Here is a 21,418-nt window from a genome sequence, read left to right as displayed (position 1 = left end):
CTCTGTGAGAAGGTGACAAGCGCTTCTCCAGTGCCCTGAGGGAAAGATGGACTGTTCATCCTATACAATCACAACACAGTCAGCTTCTCACTGGAAGGCTCATTAGGGAAGCCACGGCGGTAGTATGATCATCGCTCCAGCATGGGTGGAAACCGTGCTGGACGCTGTGACTGGTGACTCATGGACCTCCCACCCCTGTCCCACCCTGGTGTCCGGCCAGGCCTCTCCCCACAGTTGCACGCTCACCCCTCAGCAGGCCCCTCCCAGGCAGCCTGTCCAGCACCAGCAAAGAGGAGGCTTCCCATATCTCACTGCAGACACCCCAGAGGCTCCTGACAGACAGCTCATGCCCCTCTATGTCAGGCAGCACAACTCAGGGACCCCGCCCACTACAGCTCCTGTAGGGAACACATCAGCTCATATGTGCCACAGTGTTTTCCTTTCCCTGTTTCCCTTCACTTTAATTTCCTCCCCAACCGCTCTGCCTAGCCCAGTTGCAGCGGGTGAGGTCCCAGTGATGGTGCAGCGTGGACAAGGATGGCCCTCAAAGTTCAGTGCCTGTCACCGCCTGCAGAGGGATGCCAGCTATGGAACCACTGAGTCTGGGAACACTAGCTTCGAGTGATGGCTTTTGTGGGACCTCTTTCTCCACCAGCAGTATCAGTCCTCTCCTCCGCCCACAAAAGAAGCAGTCTAGTCTTGAACTCTGGCGATTTTTCACTATCATGACTAACCAGCCAAATTCAGCAAGAAAGGTGGCTTCGGGGACCTGTGATAGGTATGAAAGCGATGATCGTGAAAGTCAAACGTATGCAAGCCAAGGTCCACGCTCCAGCCTGTGGACAAGCCCCTCTCTGGGCACCACACTTGATTCTCCAGGCTCCAACAGGACTCTTTTAATGGACTTCAAACTCCATGACAATTAAGGAACCCGGCCAATAAATTCCTGCGGTTTGGCCTAGATTATACTTCTTTAAATATACATTAGTCCTCTACATATTCGGCGTGGGTTTCTGCCAGATTTGTGAAGTAATAGAAAAAAGTGGTAATACGCGACACACAGCCTTTGTAACTCATGAAAACCAAGCCAACATGCATTCCCTGAATTCAGTGTGTTTTCAGAAAAAGAAGTGTAATTTATATCATTTCATTTATAACGGCGCTAAGTTAATGCCCTTGGCTGCTTTTGACAGAGACCTTTCCAATCAGGCCGAGATGATTTGTTTCCCTGAAACACTTGCAGTACTCAAGGACTTTTAATTAGCTTTGAGAGTGTTCTCCTGATGGACATCACCTCCCCAAAGCCTTGTAAGTTTCCTGGCTTCTAAAAAAGAACAAGAAGTTGACTCAGATTCTTCGAGTTTCAGGCTTTCCGTGGGTCAAGAACAAATTGCTGTTTTGTGAAATTGGGTGCAACTGCTGAGGACTCACGGAGACAGGCTTCCTTCTCCGCCCTCTCGCCACAATCCCACACCCGCTCAGCGACCTGACTACATTTTTTATTTTACAACTGATGGGGAGGGTGTCACTGAAAGGTGTGTTTTTACACACAAAAAATGTCAGCTGCAATAATATATGAGGCCACAATTAGGCATGACCTTGACTTAATGGAAGCACTTCCTAAAGGGTTCTACAGTCAAGCAAATGGGGGAACGCTTAGGCTAAGCAAGCAAGGCTAAGCAGCTATCTTCAGTAAAAGGAAGAAGTTCTCAGCAGTTTGATTTGTATTGTGAATCTTTAAAATCTGCATCATGACTAGATACCTATGACAAACAGCACTTTCTAAACTTAGTTGACCATGGAATCCTTCTGAAGAGCATCTCATGACCTGTGTGTTCTGAAGAACTCCCTTTGGGACACGCTGACTTCATTTACTGAATTAACAGAGCACTCCAGCGCTAATACGCAGATGAACTTGTGTTTTGATGGGGTGGGTGGGTGCAGTGAGGATGAAGCAAGGTGAGGAGGCCAAGGAAGTCCTTGAGTTGGGGGCAGAAACCCTAAAGGTTTTGCACAAAGATCAGAACTTCCAATAAAGACGTATAGAGCAGAAGGTGACCTATGAGCTAACACGAGGCCTATCTAATTTGCATATACAGTACCATTTACCCTCCATGTTCCCATAAGAGCGAGTGACCAACTACCAGTAGTTCTCTAAAACAAGGGGTCCTCAACTCAGTTACTTCTCTCTTTGGTTCTGCCACATGTCCATAGATCCCTATTGATGAGATCAAGCTCTTTGGGTTATGACTCAAGTATTGAAAATATATTTCAACATTGGAATGCTATCAGGGATGCTAATGTATTAGCCATGATAAGTCAGTGCCCTTTAACCTCATGAAGAGCTCACTATTACTCCCTATCTAATGCCCCCTCCACTTGGAATTGCCATTTATTGCCCTTTATTGCCCTCAGTTTTTCCCCTCCTCCGTGACTCTCAAAAGCTACTGAGAAGACTCTGTGAGGAAGGATGACAGGGCTTACGTTCAGAAAGCACCAGGAAAGTCATACAATGGCCAGAAAGGACATTGGATGAAAATTCAGTCCTGCCAAACTTGACCCATTTCCCCACCTTGGTGAAGCTCAGGCATAGATAGCTATTGTGGACACCTGCCTCCACGACACAGGTCCAGTGGGTATGAGATGAATACCAGCAAATTGTAAATTCAACCACTTAAGGACCAGGAAGCCGAGGGGCAGTAAAGTCTGTTAAAGAGCTATAGCTGAAGTAAGAGTCTATTCATTTGAGAGCCCATGGAATCAAGGTTGCCTGTGAGTAACAACCAGTCATGCTTTTGAGTTTTAATACAAAAATTAGAGCGTGTGCTACTGATGCAGTTCTGTTCTGCCCCAAGTCTGCATTTCCCCCTCCTTCCCTCCCTGGCAATAAAGGCCTGTGTTGCTCTGGCACAAGAACCTCCCTTGGTTCTCTCCTGGGTAAGTGAACTGTATTCAAATCCTCACAGCACTGCCCCTGGGACCTACGTATGGGTACGCTGGCTAGAACCTGACATTGGTTCCCAAACTTGCTAGCTTTTGTGGCTTAGATATAAGGCCTCGCCTGGCACTAATTTTACTTATAAAATAAATAATCCTGTTTAGTGTTTGTTATTTTCTAGGAAATGGTGACACACGGGTGATATTCGTGGTGGCCTGAGGAAGTGACATCTTAGGCTGAGTTCACCTTATGGGGATGTTTCTGCAGGATTTCAAGTAATACAGTTGGTAGGAAGTGTTATACATTTCTAGAACATCACATATAGATGCATAAAAATGAATGACTAAAAACTGACTCAAAAATAGGGGTGCTTTGGGTTACCTGGGGTACTGGACTTTCTCCCCTAGCCTAGCTCGTGCTGTACCATTCTCCAGTAGAAGGTCCTCGTATTTCAAGACACACCTTACAAATGCCCTGTTCTATGCCCAGACAACTGCAATTATACAGTAAGATTAATGAATTCACAGGCTGTTTCTAAGGATTTAATGGCTTCTTAATAGAACAGGGTGCACACACAGCTAGACTGCTATGACAAATCATAAAAGCTTCTTAATAAGAAACTTCAATTAGTTAATTAAAATTTGCTAATTGAAAATTCTAAGAATAACGTGTAAAATATTCCAGACCTCTAGGCACAGCAATAAAACACATATCTAACATACCTAACATACCTACCAGATGAGTAGCACATACCTATGCAGTAGGAGACCTTGGCCAGTGAAATAAGAAAGGAGAGAGTAGGTCACCACATAGAAATCTTGAGAGTGCTCTAACATATCAGGAATGAGGAGAGGAAATTATTATTTATCACATTGAGAGCAGGTGTGAGGAATAAGGTCACCTTTGTTAATTTACTAATTTCTTACTCTTCCTACTCCTTTACAGACCCGTCTCTCTGTAATGGCGTAAAGGCTTATATTAAAAACAATGCATAGATGTTTACCAATTTTGTATATTTTAACATCTTTTCCTGTTCCAAAAGAATGCAGTAGATATTCAGGGCAGCTCTAGAATAAAATGCTCAAAATATATGTCACCAAGATGGTTGACGCACAGTTTCTATTAAGAGCAGTTCAAATGCTGTAAGGAAAGGAATGCCCCCTAAAGCAGGAGTTGGAAAACTTCTTTTAAATGCCACACAACCAGCTCCAAGTCAGGGGGAAAGAAGGACAAAGGATAATGGCGCTGTGGGACACTCCACTGCCACAAGCGGGCTGGCCTAGTCTGTGTGCAATAGGGCGCCTGGCTGCCGTCCCCCCGAGCTGGCAAGCTGGACGCCACAGCTCCTCCGAAGCTGCCTTGGAGCTGTGAAAACGGCGCCGGTGAATCCTGAAGCCCAGCCCAGCTTCTCCGATTCGTTCTGGTTAGGAACTGAGGGCCCAGTTCCGTGTGGCTCATGTTTAACCGTCCTGATTTGTGAGTCAAGTAAGGTCAAATGTTTGGTTTTTGAATTCAGTCTTGGAATTCGATTTTACAGCCCAGTCTACACCAGACCCACCTACCCTTTCCCCTCCCCAGTCAGATCTCCCTTCAAAAAACTTCAGAGAATGGACGATGATGGGGAGGGGAAAGGGGACAATCAGAGAAAGAGCGGGAGTGACTTGCTAGAAGAAATGAGCTCAGTCCTAATATTAGTAACAGTGGTTGTTTTAACAGCAGTGAGGCAGGAAAAGCAGAGGACCAATGTACGAATATTGGTGGTACAGGCGGTAACAAAATCGTGACAGTAGCCGTGATAACAATAATCCTAGCAGCTATTTAGGGAAATACCTACTGCATGTTAAAAACTAGGTAGGCTTTTTATTAATTTTTCTTTATTATGCTCACTTTACAGATGAGAAAATGGTGGCTCTGAGGTTAGGTAACCTGTCCACGGCCTCACAGAGATGAAATAAAAGACTTCAGATTCTTACAAGGATATTGCTGATGCTTTATAGCCATTCTCAGGGTCCTCTGGACAAATCTCAAGAAATACCTCTAAGTCATTCCTTGTTGCACTCCTTTTACATGGAATGTCATTCTCTTTCCTCTCTAGCCAGCCAACTCCTACTTATACTGCAACCCTAACTCACTTTCTCCCTCTTCCCTGAAGCTTCTTCAAATACAGCAGGTCCTCAAATAACACTGATTCATTATAATGTTGATCACCTGACTAGGAACGTAACTCTGGCTTATATCAACTCGCCTATGGTAAAACTGGTTTAATTATACTTCGTTTTGCTTAAAGTTGCAAAACCTACCAATGCCCTGTGCAGTATGACTCAGCTGGACATCCTCCACAAAGTGAAAGGCCACCGGTTTGATTCTCTATCAGGGCCATGCCTGGGGTGCAGGTTTGGTCCCACGTTGGGGCACATATGAGAAGCATCTTTAAAACAGTTTCTGTAGGAGCTCCGGCCAGGAAGATTCTGCATTTTCCTTGTGTAAGATAGTATTTGAGAATTTAGGGGTTCAGGGTGCTCTCAGGATCTTTCCTTCATGGGTGTCTAAAGTTTGCTGTAATCTCCCAAGATGCTGGTCTGGTGCTTGGGACCTAAAAGACCCAAGTTCAAATCTCAGCTCTTCCAAGGGTGAGTGAGCTAACTTCAGTTCCCCCATCTATAAAATGAAGATGGCATCAGATTTAAACACGAACTTCAAACCTTCCTCCTTGCTGCACGTCAGTTTTTTGTTGGTATGAATCCCTAATGGTCCTTTATATGCAATAATGTGATTCTCCACGAAATGAATATTCTCACTCAATTTACTGCACAGAAAAGGAAATACACAATGAGAAGAAGTACCAAACAACTACTTCAAAATTTTCTGTTGGTACATATGCTTAACTTCGTTGACCTTCTGTTAGAAAAGGGTAAAAACTATCATAGCAATATTTGGAAAATTACTGAGGTCCATAGTCTAACTGTTGGGAAGGCCAAGCTCCCAGGACACATGCAGCACCTATAAAAAGTTTATCCAACTGGGTCTAGTGATTGAGTGATTCACAGTCTTCCCCAATCCGCGAGGGTCAACACTTGCTTCTCTAAACACAGAAGGCTTTCCTGCTGATCCTGGACGCTCCAAGGGAAAGGGGGAACCACAGGGCTCAGAAATGGTGGACACGGGTCATGTCTGGAATGCCACACTGAATCCAGAACTAACAAATCCATAGAAGAAAGGCAGCAGGCTTTGCCAGGCCATAAATTAATTACCTTTAATGGCCAGGCTTAGGATAAAAGCAAATAGACATGCAAGCGCTTCCATAGCTGCTGCTTTCATTTTGGTATTTAGCACCACAGTTAAAATCACTTTTAATCAGCAAGAAAGGCAGTTGCTTTTAAAACAGTAACATGCTGAAAAGAGAATGTCCGCTGATATTGGAGGGAATGTGAACTTTGGCCCTGGTCATAGAATAATCCTACATATGCCTGTCTGGAATAAAGTGCAAATCTTTTCTTTTTTGTCCCCTTTAAATCAATAGGCTAAAGTTCTCCGAAGGTTAACGGGGATGATTCTACTCACTCTCCTTTCTTTTAAAACCTCCCTGTATAGGGTTAACATGCATCTCTTTAATAAATGAAGCAAACTCAACACAGGAAGCTTTTAGAATTAGGGAATTCAAGTTCTACAGTATATTGCGCTTTGATGTGGAATTTTGGGGGGGCTGATTTTCTGTAAATCAGGGTGAACACATAATAAGACTGCAAATTTCCTGGAGAATCTATTCTCAGATACACTATGTACAGTTTGGCACAAAGCATTCTGGAAACTAATTTCCTATTTGTTAAGTCAATGACAATTTTAGTAGTACAAAAAAATCATCTTTATATAACATAGCTAAATTTCCATTCATTCTAAATTTGAAACAATGTAAATTTTGGGTTATGTTTCCACCTGTTAAAGAGGATCAGAGCTAATTTTTGGTGGAGAAAAAAACTCTTCATTTCCCGTTTGGAATTGCCTGTCTTGGTTCTCTGTGGTTCCTCATATTAAGTTAAAATGGTGGCATGGAAGCAGCTCCCAATCCTGGAGCCTCACACACAAATAATCGCACAGGTGATACCATGTGGACTGATATTTGTAAATGACTCCGTCTTTGACAAACTGAGGTCGATTTAAGGCTAACTGTCTGTGCGCAGGACTTCCGTCTATTCTGACATAACCTCCTAAGTGGAGAACGATGCCAACATATGAACTGGTTGCTTACGTACGTGTAATATAGTGATGCCAACTGTGAATTTCTCTATTGCTTTGCCCGTAACGACTACCCCCCGCCCCGCCCCCAAATAGTTTGGACTTTAGTAGAAATCTAAGTTTTCCCTTGGGATCGTGTAATGGATGTTATCATCCAATATGCACACCCTGGCAGGAGAAGCTAGACTCACTGGAGCATCTGATTCTGAGGAAAGGCCCTAAAAAATAATCTAAAAGGAAGAAAAAAGTAACATTGGCACAACAGAAGATGCTGGCTTTTCAGTGTGATCTACCATTACAAGAGCTTGCAAGCAGCCACCGTGACATAACAGACAGCATGTTTCTATAAGCTCCATCTTATGGGAGGAATATTATGTGGTCATTTAAAAAATAGTAATTTTGAAGATACAGCAACATGGAAAATGCTCATGAAATAATTGGTAAATGTATGTTCTGATTATAACCTCATACCAATGTCTATAAAGTTAGAATGGGACTCAAAAAAAGAAAAGGAACACAAAATGTTGTGCTGGAATAGTGCAGTATAAAATGATGCTGCCTGTCTATAATTTTAAAAGCTTACTTTAGGATTCCCTTAATTTTGAAAAACAATTTAAAGGTTTATACAGTATATTAAATTTTTTTCCAAGGAGTCAAGCAGGAGAGGACTGAAGGAACCGACCTACTCTGGTAGTCATGGATCTTACTGACAGCTGGTTTGAGTCACCTCAGATACCAATAATAGTAACTAATGAATCTGTTAAATGCTTGAAATATTGGTTAAAATACTCAAACTCAATCTCAAGAAAAGTCATTTAAAAAAAAAAAAGGAGAGAGAGAAAGAGTGAAACCCGCCCAGTACATCTCGTGGTCTGGAACTTATCATGGGATCTGGGAGCGTGAATGACTATGTTCGCATGTGTTTCTTTTTTCCAATATTATCAGCACGAGAACCACTAGGAATATGCTGTAGATTTTGCAGAAGTCAAAGACAGCGGTGACAGCTACAGGGTTTCATTTAGACACTGACACTGTGCATTTCAGTACATCAGACTCAAAGGTTAAAATATGTGCATATTGTTCTTCAGCATGAAATCGAAGCAAAGACCACAACTCTTGGCAGTACCAAAATGTTGCATTGCTTATTTTTTCAAGTGATTGTACTCTCAGCACAACTCTGTGCCATGATTTTTTACAACACGCAGAAGCAAACAAAGAGTCAGGCATCTAATTAAAAAATGCATCCATTCCATTTGCAGAGTCCAAGATAAAGTCAAGCTGGTGGTAGCGCTAAAGGAAGAGCTGAACCTGTTTATTTTTATAGTCAAGTTGTCGCACACAGCAGAGATACGTATGTTTCCCTTATAGCTGATATTAACACACACAAATGTCTATCACTCAGTCTTTGACATCTCAAAATTACTGCTTAAGATGAATAAGGGCTGTGGATAACAACGTCCTTAAATTTTCCCAAATGTGACAACATTTAGAAGACTGGCGAGTGTCTCCCCATTTAAGAAAGGCTGTATTTCTAGGTGACACATCGTTTTGGAGTACATTTGGCTGTATTTAGTAAAGTGCTGATTAACCCTTCTTGATCTTTTCTCCTGACAAGAAATGAAAGATCCTTGTATTTTATAAATCTTGAGCACATTAGAATTTGCAAAGTCGAAAGACTAATGAAAAACAAAAGAGAAAAACAAAGCCAGAAATCATAAATCCTTCCTGACTCGAAGGCATTCCTCCCTTATCCCTAAAAGAAATCCATTCCTGCACATCTTGTTTGCATTTAACTTCTGAGGTTCGTCTTGTTCCATCTCTAGAACAAGTCAGGCGTCAGGGTATAAAGATATGACTACATGAATAAAAACACATGACCACTGTGGCCGCTGCACATACAACAAGATGAGACAGAAAAATATTAACTGCCAAGTGACATGTCACTTGGATACATATGTTTCTGTATTTTGTCATGAATGTTCAGTTGGAAAGCTACTGGAAGTATCTGAACTCTCCTTCCTCTGCCATTGTAAAACAAGGAGATGGAATCAGGAAAAGCTAATGCTCTATGAGCAGCATAATGGCATTACTCTTCAGTTCTAGAAGATTCATTAAAAGAAAGTGTTCCACACATTAACACGATACAATACATTCACAACCCTACAAGGTTCCTGCTAACCCAACGCCAGGTTCTTCCGAGAAGGTGTCTTACACAGATGCTGGGTGTGAGTTTAACTTGGGAAGAGAACTGTTTCTGTTTTTTTGTTTTTTAGCCCCACCCAGTTTTTCTTATACCAGCCCTACATGATTTACAGTATTTTTATTCCAAATAGAGCAATGAAACCTCATTTTGTGCAGACTGAAGCGGTCAAAAGGGAATTGAAGCGGTTTGACAATGGATACAGGTGAAGAGTGAATTTCAAAATTTTATTCCTGCCACAAGCGAGGAAAATACAATTCGAGGTTGGTCCTGGACATGGTCATGTTCCTGGAAGGCAAGGGCTCGGATGGCGTACGGAATGTGGCCGTGCCTGTAATGAGATGACGTCCATAAACTGCACTGTCCCTTTTCTGAGTCTCTGTAAATACGGAGGAGAGGCAGGATGACACACTCTGCCACAGTCGTTACTGACGGCCAAGCCTCGCTGGTGGAAAAGCCAGCTTTGTTTGCACCCTTTTATATTAATTGAAACTTTTGAATAAACAAAATTCTTAGGACCAAACTCTGAAGGGATGGTCCTGTCTGAACTTCCCATGGTCACCTGCTTGAAAAGTTCTCTCCAGTTCTTAATTTCTTTAGAGGTCTGGGATTCTGATCTGGTAACTTGCAAAGAAGCAGTATAGGCAGCAAAGATGAAGTGGCTTAACCTTCCAGAGGCTTAAGTTGAGACAAGAAAACTGTCTGGGATACCAGGTTACCTGCAAGATGGTGCAGATGGCGCCGGGCCATACCGACCTGAGGAGCTGGGCTAGTCAGGGTCCACGTCAGTGCTAATCTAAGACATTCAAAAAGGCCCAATTACCATTTCTTCTCACAGCGTCTCAGGTGAGACTTCTGCTCATTTTGAGAGGATGGGAGGAAGTGGGGGTGCTGGACTGAGGGGAATAGAAAACAGAGAGGAAGAGAAATCAGCCAGGACACTTATTTTTTCCACCCTCTTACATCTGGTTCCTTACTCTTGGAGCTTTTGTGATTTTCACAGACCGGCCACAAATGATAGAAAGGAAAGAACAAACCTGAACACAAGATCTGTATTCTTCAGCAATCACACGAATGTTTATCCAGTCATTCCGTTTTAAACACGGGACACTATACCTTATAGGAGTGATTTAATCATTGTTCTATGGGGACCGGGGCTATAAATCTGGGCTTCAATTTGGATGTCATATTCAGTCCCCTTTTGGAAGAAATTCCAGAAGACAGTGACAACATACATCCTTCCTTCACGTGATGAAAACACCTCGCACTGTCCTACGTCATGACCCCGCTGCAGGAACAACAGCTTCACCCCCCTGGTCATTCATAAACACTATATTCTGATGTTTTCCTTAATATTCAATTGCCAAGAGTTTTTAAAATGATCATTCTTAATGCCTGCAAGGAAACCGTGAAACAATATTTTTGTTCACCTCTGGTGAGAATGGATATAACTGAGTTCTTTATGGAAATAATTTGACAATCTGTATCAGTTTTAAAGTGTTCACACTCTGGAATCTCAGTTCTATAAACATGTCAGAGGGAATCACAGCGTCGTTTATAATAGTGAAAAATGAAAAATAATGCAATGACCCACACAGGAAATGTATGAATAAGTTCCAGGCATTAATGCTGACAAATGACTGTTTAAAAAATATTTAGAGACTAAAAAAATACAATATAGTCAAGAAAAACATTACAAAATTCTATGTATAATTCTGGGAAAATATGCACAAAAGAAACTGGAAAGAAATACCCAGAAATAGTAACCATACTTAATTCTAGGCAGAAAGATTTAAGTATTTTCATTACCTTCTTTATTTTGCCAAATTTCCAAAATGATGAGATATTACTTTTGTAGAGAGACTATTTTAATAAGACAGGGAATCATACAGATGAAGATTATAACAGAATATATTTTTCATTGTTGTTAATTTATTTTTAATTCTATAATACAGCATCTATATATTGTACTGTGTGTTCACCGTCCCAAGTCAAGTCTGATTCCGTCACCATTCAGCTCCGCTTTACTCTCTCCTGCCTCCCCTGACCCATGTAAGTTTTGCAAGCTGGAGAAGATTCAAAAGAATCCTAATTCCCACCGTGGGTAAGGAATGACAAAACTTTTACATCCAACGCTGGAATTTGTTTCTGCAGGATACTTTGGTGAAATATATCAAAATTTTGCTCCTGTCCCTCTTTAGACTCAGCGATTCCCCAGTGGAAACTTATCCTAAGGGAATAACTGGACTAGTATGCAAAAAATATTAATATAGGTTGTTCACTGCTGTATTGTTTATACATTAAAATTTAAAAATGAAAACTAAATGGTCATCAAGAAAGCACTGTTAAATAAATGTATAGTAAACCCATATGTAGGTTAATATGCAACCATTAGAATTATGGTATGTAGCTGTATTTATTAATGTATAAATAGTCCCAAAGTGAAATTTGTTTTAAAAAGGGGATGATAAAAATGAAGTATAGAGTATGGTCCATTTATATACATGTTCTCTCTCTCCCCAACCCCTCTCTATGTACACATGTGCGCACACACACACAAGCAAATGTCATTGTGAAAATATTTGCACATTAATAAATGGAGAGGGGAAGGGAAAGGGAAAGGGAAAGGGGAAGGAAAGACAAATCCTGGAAGGACATAGGCCTAATATTATGAGTGGCATTTCCTGTGCACGGTGGTGGAAATACAGGTGATTTTCATTTGTTTTATACCTTTCATTGATATACGAATCATTAATAATAAGAATGCATTGTTCATAGCATTTAAATTATCAAAATGCTTTAAAGAATATTGCAGCAGCACTTTGTAAGTTCCTTTTCAGATGAAGAACGCCATAGGTGAAGCACTTCTCTGCTCCTTCCCACGGTCCTGCAGCCCCCAGAGGGAACGACTATCCTGGATTTTCTAGTTCTCTATTCCACATGCTTCTTTACGCTTTTATCAGAGACACATGTACACCTCAGCACATTGCTTTTATCCTCAACAAACAAACAAACAAAACAACCCTGTTTTCACTTTTGAAAAGAAAAATAGGATATAGCTGCACCCTCCTTATGGCTTTGGGCTGTCAAAGCCACCAGCAGACCAAGGTGCCTATTAAGGCACCAGGGTGAGCCCGAGGGCAGATGCTATAGGCCCACCTGCCCTGTGCCCCGTTTGGCTACATCCTAACCCCCAACCCCCAGGCCTGGGCAGGAAACAGCCCAGGGACGCCTGTGGGGTTCTCTGCGTGGGCACAGGAAGGAAAAACAGAATACAGAGCATCCCACAGTTTTCTGACTGCCTGCTCCTTCTTATGGTGGAAAAGAGGGATTCAACAGACTCATACTTTAATTTGTAAAGAGATGGACTACTGTCTTCTTACCACTGTTATTTGTGGATTCACATTGGCCTACCTACCTATTATTGCACAGCAATCTAGAAAACATATAAATGAAGCAGAAATTATAAAAAGTTTCTCTGTCATCATTTTTAAGCACGTGAAGATCAATACTTGAAGGGACACATAAAAAGCATGTTATGTGATGAAATCTAAATGCTTTTTCTTTCAATGTGTTATTCCTATTATTTCAGCATTTTTATACAGCAAAAATAAAGAGGTGTGATCGATCGAAATTACATGGCTCTAAATACCATTGTACAAGCACCGGAATAACCAAGCTTAAGACGACTGGCAGTGCGGAATGCCGGTGAGCGTGGGGACAGCTGGCAGCTCGGCCTCGCCTGGGGGAGAGCAGGGTGGGTCAGCCGCTTCAAATCCTCTCTGGCTGTTTCTAACCGCCAAATCCCCCCCTGTACCGTACCTCAGTGCTTCCAGTTCTAGAGAAATGAATGCTGCGCTCACAAAAGACTGGTACAAGAGTGTTCACAGACTCTGTAAGAGCCAAACACCATGAACAGGAAAATGGATACATTTGGTAATCCATGTTGAACAGAAAAACCCAGATACAAGTGGAAATTAAATGGAGGACCACTTAAAATTTTGATTAATTTGCTGTTCTATAATTTGTATTTATTCTATACATAACAGAACGAGTCCCATAATTCATGTTTCACATAATAAACTTATTAACAGATGGGAGAAATGACAGCCAGGAAGCTGTGTAATTTTGAAGATAGAAACAAAGAGGCTTGTATCAGGTAGGAATTCCAGGGCCAGGATCTGATTTTTTTTGTATTTGATATCTTTTAGGGGCTATAAAGGTGTTGTGTGACCTAGGGGATCAGAAGTTAAAGAGTTTACAATAGTTTTTCAAGTTTGAATTAAGATTTCTTTGATACTATGTACAAATGTAAATGCCCCTTTAAAATTCTAGAAAATAAGACCTTACTGTCTTAGCCCTAGAGAAATCTATGCCAAAGAACAGAGATAGTTTTTTTAAAGGACAAATGAGCTAAGAGCATAATGTACCTTTATGACTGAACACTTTCTGGCTTTGAGTTTTAAAAACTATGGCTGCTATCTAGCAAAGATGAATGCAATACAGCCCCAGCTTCTCATCATACTTGGCTGGCCCAAGAGAACGGTACATCACTGCATCTGGTTGGTGCTGAACGCAACGACACAATGGGCAACAAGCAAAGGAGCGAATGTTTGCATGGGCACAGTGAAGAACAAATCCAAGCCATTTCCTAGCTTATTTGCTCCACATGAGTCTGCCACAATACTGAAGATATAGATCAACTTTGAACCAACAATAGATTCTGTTTTTCCTGGAAGTCTGTGTGCAGAGGCACCTGCAGTTGACACACGGTGCGAAGAGCAAGCACCATAACCCTCTTCCTCAAGGAGCAAGGGTGAGGACTCCACTCAGCCTTTCCTGTTAACCTTTGTCTGGGCTAAAGGCAAACTCGTGCAGCATCTCATATATACAGAAGTGAGCACACAGTTTCCCAAGGTGATACCGTGCTTCCTGAGAGCTAATCTACTGCTAAACTCTCTCAACTTCCACTAAAACATGGAGTCAGCTAAGCCAGGCCTAGTCAAGAAAACATGCACACAGACACTGCCGGAAAGGCAAGGACAATTCCAAAAGCCGGATCTAATTTCTGGTCTTGGCGTTCTGCATCATCTCATCAGAGAGAGGGAGCTGGCAAGAACCGATTGCATGTGGGCCCCACCATCTGTAAACTACATGGGCCCACATGCAGGGAAGTCTCAATGATCACAAGGTGGCAGCTGCTGGGAAGACTTCTCTGCAAATCCTCCTTGTTGAACATCATGTTTACAGCCTTAACCACAGTGCAGAGGGAACAGATCAACAAGGAAATGCACTCATGCGCATCAAACGGGGGAAAGCCCCTGGGACAGGACCGACATGAGTGCAACGACCGGTGGCTACATTACCACCTGCTTAGGGTTGCATGAAAAATTGTCACTTGTTTGGTTTTATCTGCAACTGGCGACGATGACGATGACATAAAACACAAGTCGGCACTTTTAATTATTCTAGTCTGATAATCCCACGTGATCTTCATGTCTGATTAAAGAACTAGATGAACCCTGGCTGGCTAGCTCAGTGGCTTAGAGCATTGTCCTGATACACCAGGGTTGTGGGTTCAATCCCTGGTCAGGACACACACAAGAACTGACCAATGAATGCATAAATAACTGGAACAACAATGTGATATTTCTCCCTCTCAAATTAATAAATAAAAAATTTAAATAGCTAGATGAGAGTAAATTCTGAGTAATCGGTTTTTAGAGGTACTGTGTATAAGGCGAAGCAATGGTGTTGGAGATCAGGAGGCCTGGGCCTTGTACTGGTCATGCCTGGCTTCTGTGCAGTTCTGAGAGAAACCATCTGATGTCTTTTCATGTTACTATATGGGTTCCCAGAAGAATGACAGAACAGATACACAACCAAAACACATGGGAGTTCAAACCCCAACACTGTCTTTCAACAGCGGTGTGAACTTGGGCAAGTCACTGAACTTCTCTGATCCTTGTAAAAAAGTGATGTAAGAGCCATCTTTTATAGTAGAACACGGCTCAAGGGAGAAAATGTGTGATTGCATAAGAAACCAGGATAGTCAGTATTTGTGAAAGTTCTTTGTAAAATAAAAAGGTTTATGATCACATGTTAATTTTTATTACTTTCTTCTGCTGCAAGCTACTCCACAGGACAGTATAATGATGGGTTAGTATGTGAGCTTCTTATGGAAAGTAAGGTAATAGTGTGGGGAGACACTATAAGATACAGAAAAAAGATCAAAGACTTAAATGTAAGCCGTGACACCATAAAAGTCCTAGAGGAAAACATAGGCAAGAAAAGATCAGATATCTCACGTAACAATCTCTTCACGGATATAATCTCCTAAAGCAAGAGAAATAAAGGAAAAAATAAATAAATGGGATTACATCAAACTGAAGAGTTTCTGCTCAGCAAAAGAAAACATCAGCAAGATGAAAAGGAAACCAACCATATGGGAAAACATATTTGCCAATGACATCACAGACAGGGGACTGATTTCCAAAATATATAAAGAGCTGATACAATTCAACATCAAGAAAACAAATAACCCAATTAAAAAATGGGCAAGGGACCTGAACAAACACTTCTCCGAAGAGGACATACAGAAGGTCCATAGACACATGAAAAAATGCTCAACATCATTAGCCATCAGGGAGATGCAAATAAAAACCACAATGAGATACCACCTTACACCTGTCAGAATGGCCATCATCAACAAATCAACAAGCAACAAGTGCTGGCGAGGATGTGGAGAAACGGGAACCCTACTGCACTGTTGGTGGGAATGCAGACTGGTGCAGCCACTATGGAGAACAGTATGGAATTACCTCAAAAGATTAAAAATGGAACTGCCTTTTGAACCAGCGACTCCACTACTAGGATTATACCCGAAGAATCTTGAAACACCAATTCAAAAGAACTTATGCACCCCTATGTTCATTGCAGCACTGTTTACAATAGCTAAGTGCTGGAAACAACCTAAGTGCCCATCTGTAGATGAGTGGATCAAAAAACTGTGGTACATTTACACAATGGAATACTATGTAGCAGAAAGAAAGAAGGAACTCCTGCCATTTGCAACAACATGGATGGAACTAGAGAGAATTATGCTTAGTGAAATAAGCCAGGCAAAGAAAGAAAAATACCATATGATATCACCTAATACAGGAAACTAAAGAACAACACAAACAAAGGAACTAAATAGAACAAAGAGCAGAATAGCAGTCAATAGGGGGGAGGGGAGAGGGAGAGAAGGGGGATAAGTAAGGGAAGGGTTTAATTAAAGAGCCTGTATGAAAGACTCATGGACATGGACAACGGGGAGGGATATGATTGCAGGAGAGGGGGTGGGTTGGGTGGGGGAGAGAAATTAGGGGAAAAGGGGACAACTGTAATTGAAAAACCAAAATTAAAAAAAAAAATAAAGAAGTATAGAAAAAAAAAAAAGATACAGGAAAAAGCAGAGACTTTGGTATGGCATCAATTTGGGTCTGAGCCCACATCTAAAAGCTACTTAGCAACTATGGCATCTGAGGTGTCTGGGGTCTGTGGATGCACAGGGGCCCCCAGTAGGATTCAGGAGATCTGTGAACTTGGATAAAAAAAAAAAAACTTACACCTTTACTTTGTTAACCTCTAACTAAAACATAGCCTTTCTTGTAACTATGAATATAGGCAGCGAGTCACAGTATTTTCAAAGTATCTATTACTGTGCACCCCTATAAGTCACAGAACAATTGTAACAGATCTAAAAATATTGTTTATACTGATTACTTATTTGCAATTATGGATGCTATTAACCCGACACCCAAGCTTTCTTATTTAAGGACTTAATAAGGAAGTACATGCTACCATATCACAAATTTGTAATTTTAACATTTTGACAGTTCTATTTTAATGAAATTGGTTTCCTTTGTTATTCTATATAATTTAGTTTATGACTTTAAAAACATGATTTTGGGAAACAGTCCACAGGCTTCACCAGCTTGCCAAAGGGGCCCAAGGCACTAATAAGTTCAGTCCTCCCCAACCTCCCCTGCCCACCCTGGGAATTCATTCTCTTAGGTGTGAAAGGGTGCTGAGAGCTGTGATGCAGGGTCATTGTGAGATTACAGATGCCACTGTCAAGTGTGCTACCCGGTGCCCCCCACAGTAGTTGTTCAACTAACACAGTCTGATCTGTGTTGAAAACAATACAAGGGAAGTAAGCTTCTGTATTACACATTTAATTCTTCCTCAGTACCACAATGGTGATAAAACTTAGCTTTGGTCTTTGAAGGCTTGAAGGTTAACGCTTTCTTATGACTCGACTATCTTTACTTGTTCAGGCTGGGTGGCCTGGTGTGGTTTGGGGTCACATGGCCATGGGGCTGTCCTTTCTGAGTCCAGGTCACTATTGCTGGAAACAAGCTGCACACAGACCAGAGGTGAGAGCACTCTGTGGCCGAGGACGGACAGTTCTTTCTGGGGACAGGGCGCCGACCTAGCTGCACTGCTTGAAGCCAACAGGCAAGGGCTCAGCCATGGTGTCGGAAATGAGAACAAGTTACGTCGCAGCTGAAAACATGGAGCAATTTTAAAGCTTGCGAGTGAAGGGGGGCAAGACTAGTATTTAGGCTCAGCATAATGAACCTCCATGTGAGAAAATTAAGTAATGTTTCAACTTCAGTCCCAAATCAACAGTCTCAGCAATACGAGAGTATCCTGCAAATGGGAAAGCGTTAGAGCTACGGAGGGAAGATTCATGGCCCTCTTAATTAACTCCGAGGTGCTGCGCATAAGGGGAAAATGATAAATCAAGTAGCTTACTGCCAGTGATCTGAATTTCCAAATGAAATAAGAGGTGTAGCGCCTGGAGTCATTCTGTAAATGGGAATGGTGGGGGAGAGGGGGATCTCCAAGGTCATCCCTTAGGATAAAATTCGCCGCTACAGTACTTGTCGGATGTGAAGGGGCAGAAGGAGGAAGATGCATGAAGCACAGCAAGGGAGGGCAGCACAACGTACATATAAAACTGTGATCGTTACCTATGCATTTATTCAAACAGTAAACACCTACGGTGTTTGAGGCTCCGTTCTAGAAGCCGTGGATACAGCGATGACCATGATGACAAAGTCCTTGGCCCCCTGGAGCTCACATCCTCCAGGGAGAGACAGGTGCTCAACAAAACACACACCCCAGGGGGGGTAAGTGCCAAGAACAGGAAAGCAGAGAAAGGGCACAGAGGCGGGTGGACGGGGGACTATTGTGACTGGTGCTCAGGCAAGACCTGCAGTGCAAGGTGACATCTGACCTGAACAAGGTGGGAAAGTGAGCTGCGTGAAGCTCTGGTGGGACAAACAGCATCCCACCAGCGGGACCAGCAAAGACAGGAACTGGGATCAGGATGAGCCGGATGTGCTCACGGAGGCCCAGCTGTGGGAGGGAGGGGGCAGGGAGTGGTGACAGGGGAGAGGTGGGGGCGCCTGATCACAGCAGCCTTGTTGGCCATGGTGACGAGTTTTGCTTTAATTCCAGGTGTGACAGGAGGCCACTGGCAGGAGACAAAGACAATCGGACAGATTCCACTAAGGTAGCCATGGTGTCGGCAATGAGAAGCAGCAGAAATACAAGCAAAGAAATATTGGCCTGTAGAAGAAACGGGGATCAATCCACATTGCAGCACTGTTATTAGTGGCCAAAACCATAAACACACGCAAATGAACCTGGAAACGGCCTAAATGTCCACCAATTAGTAATGGAAGGGTTGAACTGTTCAACATCCATATCTCAGAATTTTACGTAGCCATTAAAGAATGAATTAGAGCGCTCTCTGATTTTGACCTAAAGAGATGTTAAATAAAAAACAAAGGAGAACCGTGTGTATATTATATATAAATTTGTACATTATGTATCTTTTTCTTTCTGTTAATCCCTCACATTTTTACAGAAAATGTTACAACCAACCCCCTAGACCTATGCCCGCGCTGAGGAAGCACATAGATAGATACCGGCTCTTATATTAACACTGTGGTGTGACTGCATGAAGCCAGAGGAGAGGAGGCGCAAGGCCACGGAGATAAGAGATGAGGTGCTGGTGCCAGCTTTGAACAAGGGAGAGAATGAAGCAAACATGGATGAAAAGACCCAGGTGAATTCGGAGGAGAGAGAGGAACGTTGAGGCTGAACGTAGAAACGGGCAACACGGGACACTGACAGGTTTAGCAGGGTTTTCACTTGGGATGAAAGAGGGTTCAGCTGAGATTGGAAAGGCTGCGTCTGTGGGTGGGGCCGGGGGGTGGGGGGCGTGTGCAGGGGGGAGAATCATGCTGTTCGGTGCTTCTCGGTGGCAACTCTGGGCCGCTAGCCTGAATGGAGAGACATGTTCTCTGAGGCTGAGATTGGAGATCATGAGTGGCAACAGCACTGGGACAAGAGAATTCATCTAAATCGGTAAATTCAAAGCTAATAGCCAGCAACCAGCCCGAATGTGGAGGCAAGGGAGGAAGGGCTGAGACCCTAGAGGTCTCATGGCAAATGTGGCAAAAGAAGAGGTGGCCATGGAGACACCAATCAATGGGGAAATGTCACAGTTGAAGCCCTTGAAAGCATAGCTGCTCTCGCTTAGCACAAAGTCCAGGAAATGGGTTTCTACAAAGTGGGGAGAAAGGAAGTAGAAGTTTAATTCTAGATAGTTTCAGTATCACTGCATCTCTCTTGACCTATAATAAGTTTGAAGATTTGGGGAAAAATGTAATAATGTAGCTTTGAACTGGATTCAAAGATGCATAAGATGCATAAAATAAATATTAGTCATAAATACTGATGGATGGGGAAAAGGAAGACTAAAACAATGGCCCTGTTGTTATTTGACTTGTATAAGCAACCTGTTTGAAAGCAGTAATTGCCCCGAGGACAGACTGTAGATGACAAAATAAGTTATACAAGAAGGCCTAACAAGCGAGTCATATCACCGAGCTCTGCCAACACTCACCTCTCCTGCCACGTGTGTTACGCCAGCAGCACAAGCTAACCGTTGGAACCAGCCAAAATGTCACACCAGGGCTCTCTCTGGCTTCCCAGTGTCTGCTGACTGTGCATGGTTTTTGCAGAACACACCGAGCAAGCCAAATCAGGTCAAAGACGTAGCAAGGAAAATCTGGCAGGCAGCCACTGCGGCTTCGTTTCAACTGGTGCCCATAAAAACACAGGCTAAGAAAATGGTAGCACAACGTCTGGCATCTGAGATCTAACAGCATGCAACATGTTTACGGTACGCACTAGGCTGCAAACTTCGGCCTGGGGCTGGGGCACACAGAACCTCCGATCTGCTTGACAAAGGAGGGGAAGATAGAAGCATATCTTGTACTGTAATAAACATGCCTGTTCTCTGAAGACCACAAACAGGTGGTTTCATGAAAAAAAAAAAAAAAAACCTAAAACTAAAAACACTGCCTTTAGATTAAAAAAAAAAAAAAAATCAAATACTTCAGGCTTGTTTGTATAAAATAAAAGGCCAGGGAACATTTGTCTAAATGACAGATTATAATCTTGCAAAAATGAGTCCAGGGGGAACTGGGTGAGGTTTCAGAATGAGAATAAAAGTGGGGAAGAGGACGAAAGCTTTCATTAAACAGTTCACATTCACATTCTGGTAGGAGGATTGGAAAAAAACAAAAAAGAGCACCCAGACTGATTTTATTTTCATTCAAAACAACATGCTATTTAGTATAGTTTTCCTTTAAGTTCTTGAACACATTTATGATGATTGTTTTAAAGTCTTTGTTTCCTAAATCTAACATCTGGACCATCTTAGGGAAGGGTCTCTACTGACTGCTTTGTATTTTTTTTTCTTGTGTAAGGGCTAGATTTTGCTCTTTCATGTCTAGTAATTTTTACTGTTTATTAGACATTGTATTATCTGATTCATTCCTATGAAGACCAGTTATTTTGTTGTAGCAGATAGTTTAATTTCAGGCTGATCATATTGTACCTGTGTAGGCTCAGATTTTACTTTATTAGGTCAAATCTGTAGAAAGCCCAAAGTGTTTCCCCAAGACCTTTAAATTTGTCAG

General features: G+C 42.2%; 1 protein-coding gene across 1 annotated transcript in view; it reads right to left on the bottom strand.

Moving 5' to 3' along the window:
• The window catches only part of JAZF1 (JAZF zinc finger 1), a 318,390-nt gene that overhangs the window by 107,121 nt on the left and 189,851 nt on the right, over window positions 1-21,418 (bottom strand). The window lies entirely within an intron of this gene.

This window comes from Furipterus horrens, unplaced genomic scaffold (assembly GCF_987537825.1).
Source record: "Furipterus horrens unplaced genomic scaffold, mFurHor1.1.pri manual_scaffold_9, whole genome shotgun sequence".
In the NCBI taxonomy this organism is placed as follows: domain Eukaryota; kingdom Metazoa; phylum Chordata; class Mammalia; order Chiroptera; family Furipteridae; genus Furipterus; species Furipterus horrens.
Note: the sequence above shows the minus strand (reverse complement) of the source record. Positions and strands in the feature narration are given on the sequence as shown.